The 21,927-nt window shown below is 42.7% G+C and overlaps 1 long non-coding RNA gene across 1 annotated transcript; it reads left to right on the top strand.

The window, feature by feature from the left end:
- The first annotated feature begins 2,391 nt into the window (after positions 1-2,391).
- On the top strand, positions 2,392-5,838 carry LOC115021521 (uncharacterized). Its single transcript, XR_003833735.1, has 5 exons — positions 2,392-2,464; positions 2,613-2,697; positions 3,217-3,290; positions 3,546-3,781; positions 5,395-5,838. It is a non-coding gene; the product is annotated as an uncharacterized LOC115021521 (long non-coding RNA).
- The last annotated feature ends 16,089 nt before the right edge of the window (positions 5,839-21,927 follow it).

The following is a 21,927-nucleotide window of genomic DNA, read 5'->3' as shown; positions in this document are numbered from 1 at the left end:
GATCCTTTATACCCGAGGATTATTAATTATATAAACACTTAGCAGAGAAAAAATACCACTAGGCCACTTTATTTAAATATGATTTAAGTCAAGCTGAAGTCAGCTGTCCTGCAGACTTATTGAGGATTCCCTCGAGTAACGATGCAATCACCATGAAAGGGTCAATGTTGCTGCTTTTAATGGAAACCAATTCATTATCAATACACGCTAACAGTTCAAACTTCAAACTCACCATCGCAGCAATAAGTGTAGACTGTAGGCAGTGTGCTGGATGTGTGATAACCTTCAAAGAATAAAGATTTAACACTCAGTTAATCCATCTGATTGTCCGATATGTGACCCACACGGTGCAAAAACAAAACTGTGAAACAATTATCATTATTTAGTTTCGAACAGGTGAAAAAACTATTTTAATGTTTTGCAAATATGCAACGTAAACATCTTTAAAAACATCTCTTCACGACGTTGATGACACATACTGTGGGCGGTATGTTGTTCATTTGAAAATGTGTTATTCCAAGGAGACAAAGCGGGCGTAGGAAATATACTTTAAGTCCCGCTGAGACAAGAAGCAGCATTAAAGTACAAAATCAGTCAAACAGGCACAACAGCACTAAAACATTACATAATTAAAATAAATCACTTTCCAGTACAGTGTCCATCTTGGGCCTTGAAACTGTCTCTACACAATAACGTCAGCACTGATTCTACTTGGCTTCAGTGCTGACGTCGTTGTGTTTCACTGCGATATTTATGATGACACAGCTCTTATGTGTTATCACCGTGCCAACGCCCTAAAAACCCCCGAAACTGAAGTTTGCGGCGTTCTCTGCAGCCAGCCGGCTTCTGTCCCGAACAGCCTTTTGTGTGGCGTGTGGGATCTGCACGAACAGAGCCGTACCTTTGTCTCTGCGCGAGCCTCGGCTCCTTAAGTCCCATCATTCCTTCCTGTCGCGGGCTGATAAATCAGGGCACCTAATCAGTGTATAAATATTCATGAGTCCGGCTCAGAGTGCTTTTGAAGGTGTAACTCTTCACAATAGCTTGGCGCACAGCCTCCAGTGTGCTACAAATCCTGGAGCAAAGTTGAGAGGTGAAGGAGAGAAGTGGGTGGCTGAATTCACCCTTTTAGCATTTAGAGTAAGTTTTTCACATGGGAGAACTCTTAACTCTTCTTCTTTTTTAAATCCCCCAAGCATACTTTTCTCTCATTCATTTTCAAGATTGAAATATGAGGTGTCAAAACATGAACAATTATGGAAAATCATAAATTTGTGACCAATTTGGAAAAGGGAATGAGGTTGTCAGCTATCTGAGATGTATGCGTTTTCAATTTGGCGTTTCTTAATGCCTGCCAGCTCCTCTCGCCGTGCCGTTAAACTGCCATTTCTCCTTGTACTAATTGAACGCTCCCCCCGTTCTCTGCCCACACCATCATGTACTGCTCATCTATCATTGTTTGTTGGGAGCCAGTGTGGTTGTCCTTTCCACTGACTTTGAGAGAGCACTTCATCTTATTTGTTTGTTCCCTGACATGGGAATGATGCACTCGACCAGGCCGGCCATTTAGAAGCTGGGTACTGTTCAAGAGCAGCCTCCTTTATCATGGTGTGTTACCCAGAGCAGTGGCTTTGTGAAGGACCCGCACACTGAGGTCATTTGTCATTTGTTAAGTAAAACTATTTACCATTGGCATCTAATTTACTTAATAGATAAGCACAGAAATGGAGCTCCGAGTGGCACAGACCTGTAACAGATAACAGACTGGAAATGACGGCGTTTCTCTGAAGCGATTTGCATTTTAGGAATTTTAAGGAAAACAGACTAATTAATCTGCAGCAGACTTCACTAAAGAGGTTTGTGAATGAAAGCACTGATGGAAGAAGACATTTAATGGTCACTTCATCAGGACGGAGTACAAAAAACGTCAGTTTTGTGTTTCGTTTGTTCTCAGTTAACAATAAACATAATAATAATGTGAGTGGAAAGAAATACTACAACTACGACACACAGCTGCATCTTTCCCAAACAATATTAAGATTAATAGGATAGATAATGAAAGACAGGATGATTACAAAGTGCAGGAAGGAAGATTAAAACATGAAATGAATACAAAAAGAGAAAGGGAAATTAATTAAAAAGACAAAAGTTAAGCACAAATATTTGTAACACGGGTGCAGGTAAGTAATATCTTCCTGTCTGTGTGTTTTCCCTCCTCTCCTGATTGTTAATGTGTTCCCCCTGTGTCTATTTACCTTGGCCTTGTGTCTTTGTCTTTCTCCCCCAGCTGTGTCTTGTTCCCTCGTTTGGTGTCTGTGTATATATCCCTGTCTGCCCCAGTGTGCCTTGTCGGATAGTCTTTCATATTACCTGCCCCGTGTTACCTGCCCGTGTTACCTGCCCCGTGTTACCTGCCCCGTGTTACCTGCCCCGTGTTACCTGCCCCGTGTTTACTTGTGGTTCGGTTTGTGTTTCTTCAGTTTTATTTGTTACTTTGTATTTTCTGATTCAGCTTTGTTTATTAAAGGCTGGTTTTTTGTTATAATCTTAGTCTGTTGTCTGCATTTGTCTTGAACCCTGACACTTTTAGCTCTGTGTTTGGTCTCCACCAGCTCCTGAGATGAATATCTGTCTCTGAAGCTGCACCGTGTTCACCAGCTGGTCTCCAACTGTGTCCGTCTGCTGTTTGATGACATTGTACAGTGTTTTTCATTCATTATTAACATTTTGTATGGCAGTGAACAGTGTACAGATGCGTTCAATATGAATCCGTCTTTGTTATGTAGATTTATTTTTAAATTTCTTTGGAACAGACGGATCTTTTCTTTAGTGCAAATTAAAAAAGAGTGTTACACCAGCAGCGTAATGTTTTCTTATGACATACAGACCAGTAGTAAAAGCTACGTACTAAACACTGACAGCCAGATAACACAGCCTGCTAACTCCTCACCCAGGTAGAGATCAAACCTGCGACCTCTCAGGTACGGGACTTCTAGGGTTCAAACCCCTTTTCCACTAACTGCTTCAGCACAATAAAAGCTGCTGCCGTGCACTATGTTAACGCTGGTAATTAAAGCTGGGGTATAACGATTTGTGAGCACAGACTCCAACTGTTCCTGTCTATTCCCTGCAGGTTTAAAAACAGTAAAGCTTGTAAAACAGAAGTTTTTCACTGAATTACTGATCTTTTTTTTGTCCCAACTCTCAAAAACCAAGAAAATACAGCAAAGCAGTAGGTGATGACAGCTTATTATCCTCTACAAATAGCAATTCAGCTGATTTCCAAAGCTGTAAGTATGACTGGCACCTTAGCATGGCATTTAGAAAAAGTCCTGCAGCTTAAAATCCGCCCATTGGGTTTCTCAGCATTATTAAGTGTCTGTGTATTAAGGTCACCGTTTCGATCAGGGTTGTCGCTTCAGGGTTATAGTGGAGAATCAAATTCACTCTCTCTTTTCTCGCTCTCTGTCTGTGCACGCTTCTCTGATTTCTCTCATTGTTGGATGATGATGCTTTATTTTGACGGTTTGTTCTCTCCCCTACAGGAGACGCTGTGGAGGCGGAGCCGGCGCTAATCAAAACTGCAGGGCAACTCTTTGCAAGATCCAAGGGTTTCTCTGAGGAACAGAAGCCTGGAATGGAGGCGAGGTGACCTCAGATGAAACTAGCTCAACCCCCAACCGGTTACACTCGCTCAGGGCGACGAAGCTGCAGCCAGGCAGAGACAGCGAGGAGGCAAAAGGAACTAACTTCAAGGACAACACGGATAAAGTGCACAAAGGTCAGAGGAGACGTTGCTTCAGTAACGTGAGGAAGTCATGCACATGAACATCTTTACGTTCTTGCACTGCCCACGTGCAATTTACTGTGACATCAATGGCAGATTATGATTCATAGACTCTAGGTCATTGATCACAGAAAGAAACCTTGTCGATTGCAGTTTTAATCAGTTTAGCTAGCTAGCTAATTTAGCTCTATGAGTTGGATGAAAACACTGTCCTGTGTTCGGGTTAAATTTGCACACTAAACATACCATTTATACTTACTAGTAAGACATCAAAGTGAGTATGTAGTGCATTCAAACGGCATAAACAAGAACTTCTGTGGCTTGAGTTTACTGGACATACTCAACTGCCCCATAATGCATTGCATCATTTTCAGACTGAGCAATGTTGGAGATCTTGAGCCAAGTTAATATGTCACTTTATGAAGTTTCAATATGTCTCCAGACAAGAAAATAACCATTTATATTCCCAGTATGTGGTCAGTTAATCCAAATAACTGAGATGTGAGTCATGTCATACTTCAGTGTGAACAGTCTGCTGGTTAATGACACATTTAGTTCTTCGTTTAGGACGCAGTACATATGTACACATACTGATTGAGTACGAATATGTGGAAAACATCCAAATAAAGAAGCAGCTCTGTTCTTACATTGCCGTATGACACCAGTTAGTCCGAGTATGATAAGGACAAATTTAAATTTGAAAAACGCATTTTATTCCGACTCCATTATGCAACTTTAGGTTACGTAGTTGTTCACATTCTCAGACAGTGTATTCAATTTCAAAGGAAGTTTTTTAATGATGTGCTGCTTGACTTCTGAAGTAATGTTCAGCTGCTGAAGAAGACTCGCTCTCGTCCCCACGCTGCACCCTGCTCCGTCATGTTGAGTAATCCAAAGATTGACAGGCCTGCGGAGCATAATTATGATTGCTAAGCTATTGAACGATCACTGTTCAGGGTAGTGGTAGCAAACGTCAATTGAACAGGTGAGTCATAGGCTACGAGCATTTATGTATTGAATTCTGTCGTTGGCTTTCTAATACCTAAATGAGCTGCAAAGGATGTTAGCATCGTCAACACGTTAAAGAAGGCAGAACACGTCCTGTAGTTATATTTACATGCACTAAAATAATGCAGGTATTTACAGTGCTCAGGCTAAGAGCTTAGCAGGATTAAGGTGTTCATATGAGCCCTTCACAGCATGAGATGCAGTTCCTCTGTTGCCATGAGTACAGATGACAAAATATATCCCTGTGCACGCCTGTAGCTTCCATCCGCAGATGGAGCAGTCTGCCACTAAAACAGTAGGAAGTGGGCGCATCCACCCGCGACCCCCTGCCTCGAGGACCGAGCGTTCAGGTACACCTTCTAAACAGGAGAGACAGTAAGTGAGGGAGCAGCACTGGACCTGTTCTCAGTAAACTCAGTGTTAAAAGACTACTTTCATACTACTTACGGTGGCTGTGAAAGTCTGCTAATCCTTTCTCTTCTCAGTCCTCCGACAGGTAGGTATTAAGTGATAATAGCGATGTTCTTATTCAGAGGCTTCACCCTCTAAAGTGCACATTGTGGTGTACTAACCCCACCCTAATGTGTCCCATTTGAAAGGCTCCTATAATAATCTACAACCTTCTTCTGCCTGAATCTGGACGACACAACTGGTGGAAAGAAGACAAGAGAAAATGAAGAGATGGACATTTCTGCTCTGCGTTTTCTCTCTTATTTGCATTTTTATCGGCCATTTGAGGGCTGGTGATGAACTGACTTTAGACTTGATATTGAGCCGCTGTATATTCTCTTTACTATGAACTTGTGCACATCTTAGCAATATGTTTGCACATCCTGCACTGAACTGTTGTTATAATATATTTTTCTATTCTATATTTATGTTCTTGACTTCCCCTGTATCTTCAAATCCTCTTAATACGTTTATTGAAAGATCCAAACACCAAAGGCAAATACCATGTAAGTGAAAATGATGTACACGCTTTTAAAAAACCGTCAGTAAATAAAGAATGAATAAAGAAAACACTTTTATTTTTAAGTGTGCTTTTGATAAATGCTATTTTCCCGGATGTATTGCACAAAGGAAAGAAGCTGCAACAGTCTTAGCTGCAATATGCAAAGAAAATCATAAGAAAGAAATCTTTGGGAAAACGTTTTGTTTTAGTGATGTGATGTGGCAGTGTTCTCAAACCTGCAGGTTGAGTGACATCTGACAGCCTACATATTAATCCTGTTAGTGCAACACTGGGAAGTATGTTGATTGCTTGTAGTAAAAGATAAGAACATTGCACTTATGCAATAACTAATACAGATTTTGGACACTTTTGGAGGAGACGACGAGAGGACTCTGAAGGACGCACCTTTGTGGACCACAGACATGGTAAACGAATGAGCAGCTTCCTGCTTTAGACAAAGCGCCTCTCGGTCACACTCACACACAGAAGCGTTGTGGTTCAGTGTCTTCCTTCATGTCCTATGAACTAGTTCACAGCTTATTAGAAGTCGGAGGAAACTGCAGATCTGTGTGATTCATACATAAAGTAATATGACAACTGTATTCCCTCCTCCTGCACATTTACAATGCAGCGTTAGATGCAAACAGAACTAGTTTGATCTGAGAGCAGCCTGCATGTTGGCACAGGAAATAAAAAGCCTGATTCTTCGGCCCCTTTTGTCAGAAGAGCTGTAAATCAGACGCTCACACTGTCAAGTGTCTGTGTGTCTGCGTCGCTGTAACATTCACGTGATGATTTAAAGTGGTACAGCTGACACAAGGCAGCACAGCACCGTCTGCGGTCCCTTTAGCTGCTCGTGGAGTCGGGCTGTGATCTACAGTATATAATATCAATACGATACGCTTCATAGCCCACCGCTTGAGAATGGCATTTGTGAACACTGCAGTTGTACGCTGCTGTTGTCACACCATAATATGATATGAAATGCTGCTTAATGTCTAATGTCAACACGCCGGTCCCTCTGGCTCGGGGATGCAGCTCTCTGGGACTCCGTGGAATCTGGTGACATTTCAATGGATTGTTTATCCCAGAAATGCCATTCCCACCGCAGGAAAAACACAAACAAGATAGGTCAAGAGAATTGAGTGTGTGGGAGGAGGGATAACACGGCGTTATCACGCAGCGTTTGGCTGCCGTGAAAGGAGGAGACGAACCGACTGCGGAGCAAGTTCTCAAGCTCCCTCTGCGAGCCACGGGGGGTCGTCTCAGGAACATATTAACATACGAATCAGTAGGATATGACTGAGTCGCCACCTGAATTAAATATGTGATGAACCATGTGAGGTCTGCTAATGAGGCAGAAAGACAGCAGTGAAGAGAAAATTCAGTTTGAGAAGAAAGAAGCTGTTCTCGAAAAGTATATTATATAAAGTCACCTCAGTAAGGAACATTAAAGAAATGCACACATGTTATTCCTGTTAAAACGTACAGTTGTTATGCCCCCCAGTGATGAGGGCTCTATAGGCGATGAACTAGAAAAGATGTCCCGAGAATATTCATATATTTTCCGTTTCAGAACTGAGAGCACAAAAGAATAAAGATCTTTTGGATACAAAGAAAATCATATATGAATGTGAGACTTGCTCGTGTGCTTTCTGGCTTTAAGAGCGAGTTGCACAAACTTTCCTAGGAAACGGAAATAACATTAGAACTCCTCATTTAAGTGCTATTATAATAAACTACAATATTTCTGCATGCAAAATAGAAAACGCTCCAGGATCTCGTTGTGAAAGTGATTGGAAATTAGTTCAACATCAACATTTCCCAAACACTGCGGTCGTTGTGGCTGATGTGTATTTTGATGATTATGTAGAAATGCACCTGCATTACATGAGAATAAACTGCACATTGTAATCAGAGGACGTTCTGTATCCCGCTGCTAATTTGGCCAAATGATTCTTATTATCATTATTTATTTTGATATCAGTTCCTGGCAGCTTATATTCAGAGCTGCTCGGGGAAGTGTGGCGCCGCCGGTCATTAGTGTGATTATCAGCAGGTGTGCACATTACAATCAGTGCGTACGGCTTGAGAACAGACTCAGCAGAATGCTGTGTCCACAAGAAGTCTTAATTCAATTATTAAATATCAAAACTACAATAATACAAATATGTAAATATGTTCTACTATATTAATCAACGTTTCTGACACAGAGTATCAAAGTGAAATGCACGAACTCTGCATGAGAAATGTAAATATGTGTATGTATGGTTTCATACTCTGATACTAGAGCACCTCCTCAGAGCATGAACAAATACATTTATAGATATGTCATGATGACAGTTGCTCTTTGCAGATGATGTGGTCCTGATGGCATCTTTGACCTTCAGCAGTCACTGGATCGCTTCATCTAGTGAGGAGCCACCTGGCCGCCTCCCTAGGGAGGTGTTCCAGGCACGTGCAGCTGGGAGGATGTGGCCCGGAGAAGGGAAGATTGGGGTTCCTTACTGGAGCTGCTGCCCCCGCGACCCGACCCTGGATAAGCGGTAGATGATGGATGGATGGATGGCAGTTACTCTATTCTTGATTTCCCTGAAGTGTGCTGTTAACTTCAGAGGAAGTGGAGGAACATTTCCCGTAAACACACTGCGCTAGTGTAAACTCATGGCCATGACGTACATCAGAAACACTGATGAACTAACGCCACATTCTCCCGTCTAACAAAAGAGGAGACGTGAGACATTTATATGCAGCTGAAGATCACACAACAAACTGAAAGGTCCACACATGACCTCCAGGGGGAGTTTCTACGACTCCTTACAGTGTCTTTAAATAACATTATGGAAGTCTTCCTGTGCACCTGGTTGTGTAAACTGGATGCCAATGCAGTTGTTCTGTGTTAAACTGAAGGGATGAGGCACCTGTGCAGGATGCAGGGCTCAGCCATGACCTTTAATATTAAATGTAGTTCAATGTGTGCAGTTCCTTTGTAAGTGGAAGTATTCCTGCAGGAGGGAAGGCCCTGATCTGAATACGTTCGGAAATAAGTCGAGCAGTGAGAAGATTCACAGCGCGCATCGTCATTGCAGGAACAGTGTTGGTGTGACGAACAACATTAAAGTGTCTCAGCCGTGGTAGTGAACCAACAACCCTCAGTCTGAGTCAAACAGTCCACACAATGACTCTTTTCTCTGGACCTCGATGGAAATGAAGGAAAGATGTGAATTCATCAGAATTGTTATTGACGTGGAGAAAATACGATGTTCACAAGCTTGACTACTAAAAGTGCATCAGATGCTTCGATGTATTTACTATGACTGTAAGAAAAGACATGATGATCGGCGTCGCTTCTCGGTCGTGCTGCTAGTTTTTGTTGAATGATGAGTGGCTTTAATTGTCGCTGTAGTATTTTGTCCTTTCTTTTCCTAAAGGTTGGTGCAGTGTGCACTTTGCTAAAGGAGAGAAGAAAGGAAGCATAGAAGCACTTTAGGATCTGAGCAGCTCTTGTTATGGCTGCCACTTACTGTAGATACGTCATCAGTTGTTATTTATTATATTCCTGCTAAAAAGTCTATTTGCCTTATTTCCAGGGGATATTAAAGGTTAGCTAAGAGAACAAAAAGAAATGCATGCTGAGAGAGTGTGAAGTTTATCAAATAGATCTTATTTTGGCACTTCAAGTTCATGTAAGAGTAAGAGGTCGGTCAGAGGGAGTTGACAGACAGCGTGTTGTTTTTGTGTATGTTTAATATCCACGATGCAACATTTTGAAAATCCAGTTTGAAAGAAATGAGCAAAGTGTGTGTTACATGCATTAAACCAGATGAATCTACTTCATACCGTCGTGTTTTCTTTATGATGGAGGGTCTCAGAGCATCACAAATATATATTTAGACATGTAAATATTTTCATATGAGCCGTTTCATTTAACTTTGATTCACAGACAAAAAAGGTGACAAGTGTCGATCCAACACTTGTACCTCCGGGGGGTTTACTTGTTTCCCTGAAGGATACATAGCACTCTGAAATAACACGGTCCTGTGTGTGTGTGTGTGTGTGTGTGTGTGTGTGTGTGTGTGTGTGTGTGTGTGTGTGTGTGTGTGTGTGTGTGTGTGTGTGTGTGTGTGTTACTTTCCTTTTTCCGGTACAAGTGCAAGACACTTTGGTTTGAAGTCAGGTGCTAAATATACGACGGCAGAGCAGAAGGTCCAGAGAGGACGGAGGATCTCCAGCGTCTACACAGAGTAACAACACTTGCCTGGGACTCACTCCACTTCCTGCCACACTTCCTAATTAAGGTCATTTTAAGTTCCTGATGGCACTTCTCACAGTGCGCATTAGAAAGGGACAACTACACTAACACATACTTCAGCAGCATAAATCCTGCTCATTGCCTCATTAGTGCCATGTTGTTGTCATGTCCGATGTTTAATCCCGTTTACTACAAATCATCCTTCACAATTTAAATTCTGCAGAAGAAACTATCTGTTGTGTTTTTCGGACACCGACGATCCATAAATCACACGCCGTTGTCTCCGCGTGGCGTCACATCAGTTGTTATTTCCTGCTGACAGATTGGCCGCGCAGTGCTCAATCAAACCACTGCCATCATCTTGGTAGGTGCGAGAAACCTCTGCAGGGGAACAAGCAGTGGCAGGTGACACTGTCTCGCTCTCTGTCTGGCAGCAGGGTGACCTTGACGAGGAAGGCAAGGCGTCGAGTTAGGGGAAGAAAGGACGGGGGGGTTGAGGAGCTGACGCCAGCGCTCCACTGTGGTCTGTCAGACTGTTATCAATGCTGCTGTGGAGCTGGGGAGGGCAGCGGAGAAAGGCAGAGACAGTGATAGAATAACTGCAGAGGAGAGGAAAGAAAGGAAAGCAAAGGGGGGGGGGGGGGGGTTAAGGATAGATGGCGGCAGGACAAGGTGTCTCTAGGAGATGGTGACCACGCAGGGTCGAAGGATGCTGTGTGTCCCCCTTGCTGCCTGGCTGTCAGCCCCGCGGTAATGAAGTTAAATGAGGGCGCAGGCTCGGCGGGGCGCGTTCTAGAAACGGGTGGTCAGAGAAGAGAGCAACAAAGAAAAGGGTCTGCAGGTGAGTGACAGTGCAGGAGACGCAGTGCTGGCTCAGTCAATCAATAACTTCTTTCCTCTTGAATCGAACGTCCCTCGCTGGCCTCATCAGCGGCGCCATCGCTGACCTGACAGGAGCCTCTTTCCATGTGTCATCGCACTGAAAGGAAAAGTCACCTTCCTCTGTAGTTTAATGGGATTCTTTAATAATGGGGAGATCTGGGAGCAACAAAAGAGCCCTGCCTTTCATTCTTTAATGGAGCCGCTCCCAGTTGCCAGCAGGACTCGGAGATCAGCGCTTTCATTATTCATACTGTACGGCTCCGGGACAAGGTGGCGGGGGAGGAGAGGCGAGGAGGGCAAAGTGTGGCTTTTGTCGGCCCAAATACTGAACTAAAGTAACACGGGCAGGAGGTTCGTTCGGAAGACAAAGCAGCAGCGTATGTGGTCAACTTCCATTTGTGTCTATTCATTGGCCGTTAGGGTTTATGTCAAGATATGGAATACCTGGTGATTCCTCTGGTGTTTGTCCACTTACATTATGAAGCACACACCACTGTGGGATATCAGGGAGGGGGGATTTGCAGCACAAGAGTTTGAAAGTGGGCAACAGAAATGACGATGTTGGAACGTTTATCTTGGATCTGCTTAATGTAATGTGTGGCATTTAAAAGAAACTCACTTTTCTACCACATGAAGTCAAAGCCAGATATCAGCAGAGGTTATACACACAGAGGTTATACACACAGAGGTTATACACACAGAGGTTATACAGAGGTTATACAGAGGTTATACACACAGAGGTTATACACACAGAGGTTATACACACAGAGGTTATACAGAGGTTATACATACAGAGGTTATACACACAGAGGTTATACATACAGAGGCTATACACACAGAGGTTATACACACAGAGGTTATACACACAGAGGTTATACACACAGAGGTTATACAGAGGTTATACAGAGGTTATACAGAGGTTATACACACAGAGGTTATACAGAGGTTATACAGAGGTTATACATACAGAGGTTATACACACAGAGGTTATACACACAGAGGTTATACATACAGAGGTTATACACACAGAGGTTATACACCCAGAGGTTATACACCCAGAGGTTATACACACAGAGGTTATACACACAGAGGTTATACACACAGAGGTTATACACACAGAGGTTATACACACAGAGGTTATACACACAGAGGTTATACACACAGAGGTTATACACACAGAGGTTATACACACAGAGGTTATACACACAGAGGTTATACATACAGAGGTTATACACACAGAGGTTATACACACAGAGGTTATACATACAGAGGTTATACACACAGAGGTTATACACACAGAGGTTATACATACAGAGGTTATACACACAGAGGTTATACATACAGAGGTTATACACACAGAGGTTATACACACAGAGGTTATACACACAGAGGTTATACAGAGGTTATACACACAGAGGTTATACACACAGAGGTTATACACACAGAGGTTATACACACAGAGGTTATACACACAGAGGTTATACACACAGAGGTTATACAGAGGTTATACAGAGGTTATACATACAGAGGTTATACACACAGAGGTTATACATACAGAGGTTATACACACAGAGGCTATACACACAGAGGTTATACAGAGGTTATACATACAGAGGTTATACACACAGAGGTTATACATACAGAGGTTATACACACAGAGGTTATACAGAGGTTATACAGAGGTTATACACAGAGGTTATACAGAGGTTATACACAGAGGTTATACAGAGGTTATACACACAGAGGTTATACATACAGAGGTTATACAGAGGTTATACAGAGGTTATACATACAGAGGTTATACATACAGAGGTTATACACACAGAGGTTATACACACAGAGGTTATACATACAGAGGTTATACACACAGAGGTTATACATACAGAGGTTATACACACAGAGGTTATACACACAGAGGTTATACACACAGAGGTTATACACACAGAGGTTATACACACAGAGGTTATACATACAGAGGTTATACAGAGGTTATACATACAGAGGTTATACACACACAGAGGTTATACACACAGAGGTTATACACACAGAGGTTATACACACAGAGGTTATACACACAGAGGTTATACACACAGAGGTTATACATACAGAGGTTATACATACAGAGGTTAGTATCAGGTTGATCAGTCAAAACCATCAACCAAGTCAGATCTCTACGCACTAAAGTGTTTAAAAACTTATTTTACGTCCACATAGAAACGCTGTTTAAACAAAGGTGATGCAACTGCCCTCAAAGCACATCTGAGTCTCTTCAGCTGTTTCTCTTCATGCTTTAATTAAAACTCAACCTGATCTGGTTCTTTAATGAAGAGCTCGTGTCGCTGCTTAACTCTGCGCTTGTGTTGTGTTTAATATGCACAGATCACAAGGGTTCCCGTTCCTCCTAAATATTTGTGTTGAGGTTTCTTAAACGCAGAGTCGCTTTGACTCAACGAGCTCTTATCCTGCGCCTGAAGTACATACCTGGACTGTTAAAGAGATACTCGCCCAAAGGCTTCGGCTGAGCTTCAGTCAGTTTTAGACCTTAACATCTTAACATCAAAGGCGGTTCCTTTGTACTGTATGTCCGGCGTGGTCTGCAGGAGGTCAGCTGATCTACTGCTGCCTGCTTTCTTTCTGTCCAATTAGTCTGGCACGGTGAGGAAAAGTACCATTGGATGTTTCTCAGACTTTCAAGAGATTCAGTAAACTTGAAACAACTCATGCTGTTGAGAATCCAGAGCGGCCAGCACACTTTGCTTTTAACAGCTTTCGTACGTGACGTTTTGACTTTTCCAAAAATAATTTAATATCAAATTCGGTTCAATTCTGACCACGTGCTAAACAAGATGCAGATGATCAAATGATCCGGCTTCATGTTCGTCGTATCGAAGAAATGTCCCTTCTCCTTTGATTAGCTGAATCACTATAAAAAGCAGAACATCAGAACAAACAATCAGAAGTGAACGCCAGACGCTGCACGGTCCAGATAAATATAAATATGTTTAATTACATTCAAGCGTCTTGAGTTCAGTCGGCCTGTCAAAGCATCCAGCTGTCTCTTTTAGCCTTTTAATTACATTTTAATTCAGAACAAAGTCCAATTTGCAACAACAACGAGGGGTAAAAGCTTCTCTGTAGGCCGTCCAGTGGCAGGTGCACAATGTAAACGCTATTATGCATCAGAAGCAACACAAGTGTGGCTCACAATGTGCATCCCATAATGTTTCACAGACATCTTAAACAGCACTTCACAGAAGCTATTCTCCTGAGTCTGTGCTGTTCCCTTTATGATCCCTAATTTGCCATTCATCCCGCAGTGATGAGGAGTCTCACTTCACTTGTTCCATTAACTTTATTGCTAATAATATATTTCATTATGGCCTGTTATTGGAAAGAATATTGCAATCTGCACATGATAGCGCACGTCCAAAATTGTTAATTAAGTAAATGAATGGTGAAGCCCAAATAAATAAATAAAGAACATAAATTAGCATAGCGTAATTGAATGTCACTCTTGGTTATTCTGCTCTTTGAACTGACGGATGGGTGCCACACACACCAGAGGCTGTAATGAGAACAACACACACACACACACACACACACACACACACACACACACTCTGAGACACACAACACACTGGTTATCTCCGTGCATTCATCTGCAGTATTGACAACACTGAACATAACACGAGTACTCTGCGGGCAAACAGCCCGTATCTGATGTGTCGTACACACTTAATCGCATCTCAACAGGCGGCTTTGCTATCAATCAATAGAAGGTCCAAAAGATTTATTTCAGAGGGCCAACGGTCACATACAAAAAACTGAAAAGGAAAATACAATAAACATTTAACAGTGACAATCACACCTTGAACTTTCACTTCTGATATGTAGCCAATCTCCACCATGTCAGGGTCAATGTGGATATAAAGACACGAGCGTTAACGGCACAATTGTCAGATATTTATGCCTTTTATGAGATTACACAGAAGTAGCGTGAAGTAATGTCATATTCTGACACCTGATGTGTTCGTAAGTGGGTCAAAAGGTCCAGCTGAGGACAGTGAAGAATCCACGAGGAAACGCTGCTCTAATAAAAGGTGTTGCAGTAAAATGTGTGTTTAAAAAGCAATAAAGGTTATGACCAATGGTCTTTGCAGAGTGCAAGCCCATAATTATTGCACATTACAGAGCTCTATATGCTCTGCTTCCTCACAACCTGCACCCTGAATGTGATTAGGAGAACGATGGACAAATCTAAACCTGTGAAATGTATATTTATACAGTGAGACTGTGTGCTGCTGGCTGGTTTAAACTGTAGTGATGAACTTAACCTTAAGAGTCCTTAAGTATCGCTCAGAGACGCATCGTGGAACACAAAGTACAGCATTCCTCTCTGAAAAGAGAAAATGCTGCATCTCAAAAATGTATTTAGTCTGATTGCAAGATGTAATTCTGTTCTTACCTACTGCAGATAAACACCTCCATTTCTCACCTTTGTTATGTTGCCAAACTCTGTTGCATCCAGATGGCTGTAACTGCACAATAAACAAACTAAATACTGACGTTTGGAAACGAGGAAAGAATTGTAACTACCCTTGCAGAATTTATAGGCATGTTAAATACTGGAATGGGCTTTAAAAATGTGAAATGATGCCTTCACCACTTGATTAGTAGCCATTCCTGCTGAAATTAAGTTGGCTGTGACTGTGAATACAAAGCCCCGGGACGTGTGAGCCCATTCCTTTCTCCTCCTTCTGTTGAAGTACCTTTTTCCTGAGCATCAGTATCGCCGGAGAAGATCACACCCTGTATGGCACAAGCTCCATCATGGCTCCCTCTGCCTGGCCCGGAGACAGATTTAAGAGACAAAGACAGGCCGGGATGGAGCGCGAGAGAAAGAAGAAAAAGGTGACTCTTTGCTCGCGCCTAATGAGGACAAGAGTCTTTTCTTTTCCTTCTTAACTCTTTGAGATGCCTGGGCAGGGGTGATAAAGAGAGATGGAGTTCATTGTGTGGAGCTGGCTGCAGCAGAGACGGAGGGCTCCAGAGATAGAAACATTTAAATGTGCCGGCGTCTGCACTGATGGACAAGTGTGTCCGAACAACCTTCAGCCGCTTCTCTGCTGTTATTGATCCGGGGAAGACTGTCTGCCTAACTTTAGTAGAGAGCTTACAGCTTCTTTTTCCTCACACTGATTTCTTTTCTTATTCATTGTGCCTCCATTCTTGTTTAATAGACGAGCAGCTGCTCTAAATATCTACAATACAAAACCTTTCAATTCATTTTCATATGGAGAAAAATATCGATCTACTTGTTAGCAACATGGCTACCGCTAGCAGCCTGTTCAAATCAAGGGACATCTGCAAGAATACCAAATAACTTGGAACCCCAATGTCACAGCTGTGATGAAGACAGAGCACCTGGTGGTGTTCACAATAATACGTTCTGTTACTTACTGCTGTAGTTCAGTAGAAAGAGTTACTGTGGTTGTTCCTGCGGGTGGCTACTGTTAGCTCTTTTGTTGAGTTGCCTCTGCAAAATGCTCTCGAGTAAGCAGTGATGCAGTGTCTATGTCTAGGGCTTTTATTGTGAAAAGACAGGAAGGAAGGAGTGTAGCTATAATGCGCTGCTGGTGACACTGTGGGAGAGTTAGCCGTCTTGGTTCAGACGACGGAGACTCTGTGTTATTATTCTATTACCTTCATAAGTATAGGTGCAACTCGAGCGCCATACACACGCACACACACACACACACACACACACACGTGGATGTACTGCAGCCATGTATAACTTGTATGAAGCCCTAAACCTGACAATTTTTATTTATTTTTTTACTTGTCTGATAAACTTTTACTACATTTGAGCGTTTCCACCAAATGTGTCGCCCATCTGTATATTTAACTTCCTGTTTCACCCGTTCTTCTTCTTCTACTCTGTGTTTTCAGCGCCATCGATTGATGGATGCCAAGTTAGTGTCGCTGACCTTGTGCATCTTTTGCATCTACAGCCTCCTGTCTTTAACTGCACAGGGTTCAACATGCCACCTACCCTTAGCTTCTCAGTTAACGTGCATTATGAAGCTCTAGCATCTCCCTTTAGAGAGCTACTTTATACGTTTGTGTTTCATTTGCAGCTGATCGCTCCTGTTGTTTGTGCAGATCTTTAGTCGCTGGACTCCGAGCCCAGGATAAAGCTGCATGAATTGCGGGTAACACAGCACAAAAAAACGTTAAGCAGCCCTTTATTACTCCCCTCAGACTGCTTGGTGGTGGACAGTGATGAACTGTTGCTCTGGGCAGCTCTCAAGTGTGAATAAATGGGATTAGCAGCGCGAGTGCAAAAGAAAGAACGACCGGAGAAGAACAACCAGATTTCCCAGCAGATCCCTTCAGTCCCCTTCCCCTAACATTTCCCTGGTAAACACTGTGCCAGAGAGCTACAGGTGCTGTCCTGTCACTTCCAATTAGAAGCCAGCTATCCAAATGTGGAGCTCCGTTAAGCAAGTGTCAGGACATCATTAGCAACGGGTCAAACTGCATTATGCTCAGACACTCCAATCGTTATGGTCAAACAGGCTGGCTCCTCCACAGCACACAGACAATCGGTGTCAGTGGAAGGTAAACAGGGCTTCACTCAAACACCATCGCAGGAAGATTTCCTCCCTCGGAATCATACAGTAAGCTGTATTTTCTCACACAAAAAGCTTGAATGTCCAGTTTTAAGTGCAGCAGTGGAGGGTTTGAGCAAACATGGTGGAACTGAAGAGCATGTTTGATGTCCTGCCAAGCCTCCGGGACATAAGGAGGGCTTCACCAGACATTTTGCTCACAGTCTCCAAATGTTCACAGGTAAACCTGCTGACTGAAACCAGGAGAAGCCGGTTGAACCGACAGAATAAGGCTGGATGTACATATGCTGTGAGATAATTACTGCACAGCTGTCAGAGCGACAACAAGCAAGATGACTCACAAACTGCCTCTATATAAAACACAGAAGCTAAAGCTGAAGCAGCACTTCAAGTTTACTCAAGCGACTTTATTTAAAACAGACAGAATATATATAATACATACATAATAACAACAACAACAAAAGAACGAGATCGCGGGTACAAGCGGCCAAAATGTGTTTTCTCAGACGGGTGGCGTCTCCCTTAGAGATAGGGTGAGAAGCTCAGCCATCAGGAGAGACTCGGAGTAGAGCCGCTGCTCCTTTACGTTGAAAGGAGCCAGTTGAGGTGGTTCATCTAGTAAGGAGCCACCTGGGCGCCTCCCTAGGGAGGTGTTCCAGGTACAGCTGGGAGGAGACCCCGGGGAAGACCCAGGACTCGGTGGAGAGATTATATCTCCTCACTGGGAACGTCTGAGAGTCATTGCTTTGTATGATAAAGACAATTTCAAAATGGTGGTGCAGTAGATGAAAAGTCAGGGGATCAACGGAGTTATTACACTTTACTCTACAGTCAACATATCCTGACAATCCATCCAATCGTTGTTGAGACATTTCACCTAAAACCACACATGGGAGCCTCGTCGTAGAACTAAAGGTCAGTTGGACTCTCCGGGGACGATGAACGTTGGCACCAAACATGGCAACCTATTGAACAATCGTTGAGATGCTTGAGTCTGAGAGCAGTTACCTGGTCAAGCAGGCCAGCGAGCAGATTATACATAATAACAATGAAATGCACAATTAGAGAATAAAGACCCAGCCTAACGACAACTGTTAGCCGAGTCGGCTGGATGATACAACAAATGTCAAAACTTCAAATTCAATTTTCTCAATTTCCACTTACTGAAGCCGACGGTCCAGATGAATTCTCATCCTGCTGACTTCTCATTAACTTCAGTTTAATTAGAAGTAGTTGCATCTGATTCTGCGTATTGGAACGCGGCTCACACTTATAATGACGTACAATAATCTCAAAGCAGCCATCAGTCACAGAATTCATTAGTAACCATCCCTCGATGTTAAGTGATTCAGTGTTTTGCCTTCAGGCACTTTCCATTAACCTTCAGCTCTTTTTAAAACACACCCATTAATGATGAAATTCCCTCAGTGCGACTTCCTATAACAAATCTATTAGTGTCCAATCCTGTACGTTTCTTCAGGCACGCCCCAAGCTAAAGGCTTTTCCCAGTTAACGCTTCTCATTACAGTAGTAAACATTATAAACAGGATGACCTGTTAACCCAGAAAGCCTGTGAAGCGCTGCAGGGCGATATTATTCTCTGTGTTAAATCACCAGCACGCCGTGTGCCTGCCTGGGAGAAATCGAGCAAAGTGAAACAGCAGCGGGATGTTTTGAAATGGATTAATGCTTCCACCGTTTGGAGGTTAACAGTCTGTCGCTTGGCTTCCTTATCAGATGGCCGAGATCAATGACACAAACGCATGCGCTCCCCAAACAATACGCCCGAGTGTCGCTGGACACTGCACTGAGAATGAAATAAAATCATTATCCAGCAGCTCCCGAAGACATTTTATACCCATTTGTCTTCTGAATCTCACACGGTGTAAAGAGAAGCCTCCATCGGTTTCAAAACCACCTGACGCCAAAACAGAGCTTTTGTTTTTAAGATGTACAAATGTTGGAAATGTGGACTGACAGTATGTGTTCATATGAATTATCATAGTTAAAGTGCCGGCACCGTTTTTATTCCACTTTAAGCCATGCGTGAGAACATTATACCAGGAAGTTTGAGAGTTACATCGACTCTGTGTACACCGGCTGTCATTTAAATCTCATTCATAATTCATTATTTCTAGCCACTGTATAAGAAAGGTGATGTGTACAAATGGCAGATGCATATATATTGAATGTTAAATATTTATGCTCCCTTTAGTGAAGTGACATCATGTGCAAATACTTCTTCAGTAAACATTTTTAAACTGGATTCTCATTCACGTCCGACTGAAGTTGTTGAGCCTGCGGCTCGTTTGTGGTTTACGTCTCTTGTTCTTCAGGTGTTCCAGTATTAGTCTTTGCAAACCTTTCAGAGCAGAAGAGGTTACAGGTTGTGCTGGTAGTCAGTGGAACTTTATGCTTTATTATCCTTCCAAAATATGAAGTTTCAGGCAACGTTGGGCTGATAACTTCTGACACATTGTGTTGATTGTACTTATTTCCCCAGTAAATAAGCAGCAGGAGTCTGCAGCCTCGCTGTACGTCTCAGTGGAGGTTGTGTACAGCTACATTAAGCCCCGAGTGGAAATCATGTCAGTCACCACCCGCACCCCTTAAAGCAAGATTAACTTTGTCACACATTAATGAGTGAGTTTGTTGTATAAAGTGCTAATTCTTTCTTTTCGATTGCCAGTAGACGGAGAAGGCGAGAGCGTCTCAGAGTGCACGGCTCTGGCTACTTCTTGGAAGCGGTATGTGACAGAGGGAGACCTCGTAGTGAAGTTGGAAAAAGTACGAGGAGAACAGAATTGTTTGTTCGCCGCTTGGATGTAAAAGAACAAAGACAGTCTGAACAGAAATCCTGCGTGCTGCACCATTTGGTTACTGTGATCGTTGATCCAGAGGAACACAGACTTGTTCACAGAGAGATCTTCAATTCTGATGGTAGAAATGAGGCAATTATCCCCTCAGGCTGTGCAATGGAAAATAAATACAACGAAGAACACCTCGAGGGGTGCAAGCAAGTAAGGAATATAATACTTTGAAGAAATAATTGACATGCAAATATATTCGACCGCAGTGTTATTTTTGTCATTATCTTAAGTTTTAGCTGTTGTTTTAGGACATTTCTTATGAGAGTAATACAGGTTTCAGCAAAGCTTTGTGTGATTCATTGGTGTATTTCTTAACACTTGAACAACACACACTGCAGGATGACATCCAAGCTCAGCTGTGAACAACCTCGTTTCTCTCCTTTTACAATGAAGCACATAATCAACCTCCTGCAACCTCAGCTCCAAAAGTCTGACAAGGACACTTCAGCAGCACCACTCACTGCTTCTCTCTTTTGATTATTGTTAATACACAAAATATTGATTAACGCAGCTTCAAATGTAAGATGGCATTAAAGTGCATTGTGTTAACTGTTGCTGCATCAAACTTAAGCACCTCATCCTTTTCAAGACGACGTATCATTACGAGGTGCAGGCAGAAGTCTGGTGGCATCTCAGCTGAGAGCCGCGATCACGTCTTTGTTTTCTTGACATTAATCTCGAAGTTATTGTGTTCACATCAGTTGGTAAGGCGCTGAGCGTCTCTTGGGAAATCAAACAGGGACTTTGCAGAAGCAGAGTGCTACAGTGTGCTGCTGTAGATGAAGAAAAAAGAAAACTTTAGGGAACACAGCACTACTTAAAAAAAAATGTTGAATATTTCAAAACAAACCTTTCAAAGTCTCAAAATGTCACAGTCAACAACTAGAGTAAGAAAAGGTATCAATCCAATAAATATGTTAACAGTCAGTTCATGCCAAGACGAGGAGCCCATATCCATGTATGTTCCGTAACCAACTCGTCTTTATGCACAAAACCAAATATTAACCGAAACGACTGCCCATCAAAACATTGAGTTACATGTAAGACACTTAAAAATGATGTTGTCCTGTTGATGAGGGCGTCAGATCAGTGTTGTCCTCGAGGACAAATGATGTGTTTAGTGGTTTCATTTGGAGGATTTGTTGAGATCACCCACTTAGTGCAGAAACAATGTTGCACAAAGTCCAACTAATCAGCATCGCCAGAGCATTAAACGAGGCATTCTGCACCTACGTTTGTCAAGATCTTGGTTTTCTGTTTCCTGTTTTATTTTGAAATGTTCACTCCCCATTGTGTCATGTCTTGTTGTACTTCCTGTCCTTGTGTTTTTCCCTCCCCTGTGATTGTTGATTTGATCCTCCTGTGTCCATTCACCCTGCCCTTGTGTTTTTACCTTTTTTCCCCCCTCTGTGTGTATACACCTGTCTGTCCCAGTGTTCCTGGTCTGTTCGTCACCCCTTGTTCATCGATGTTACCTGGTGTTGTTCTACGGCTTCCTCGCGCTTCCCCGTGCTTCCTCACGCTTCCTCGTGCTTTCCCATGCT

This window comes from Cottoperca gobio, chromosome 16, assembly GCF_900634415.1.
Source record: "Cottoperca gobio chromosome 16, fCotGob3.1, whole genome shotgun sequence".
NCBI lineage: Eukaryota > Metazoa > Chordata > Actinopteri > Perciformes > Bovichtidae > Cottoperca > Cottoperca gobio.
Note: the sequence above shows the minus strand (reverse complement) of the source record. Positions and strands in the feature narration are given on the sequence as shown.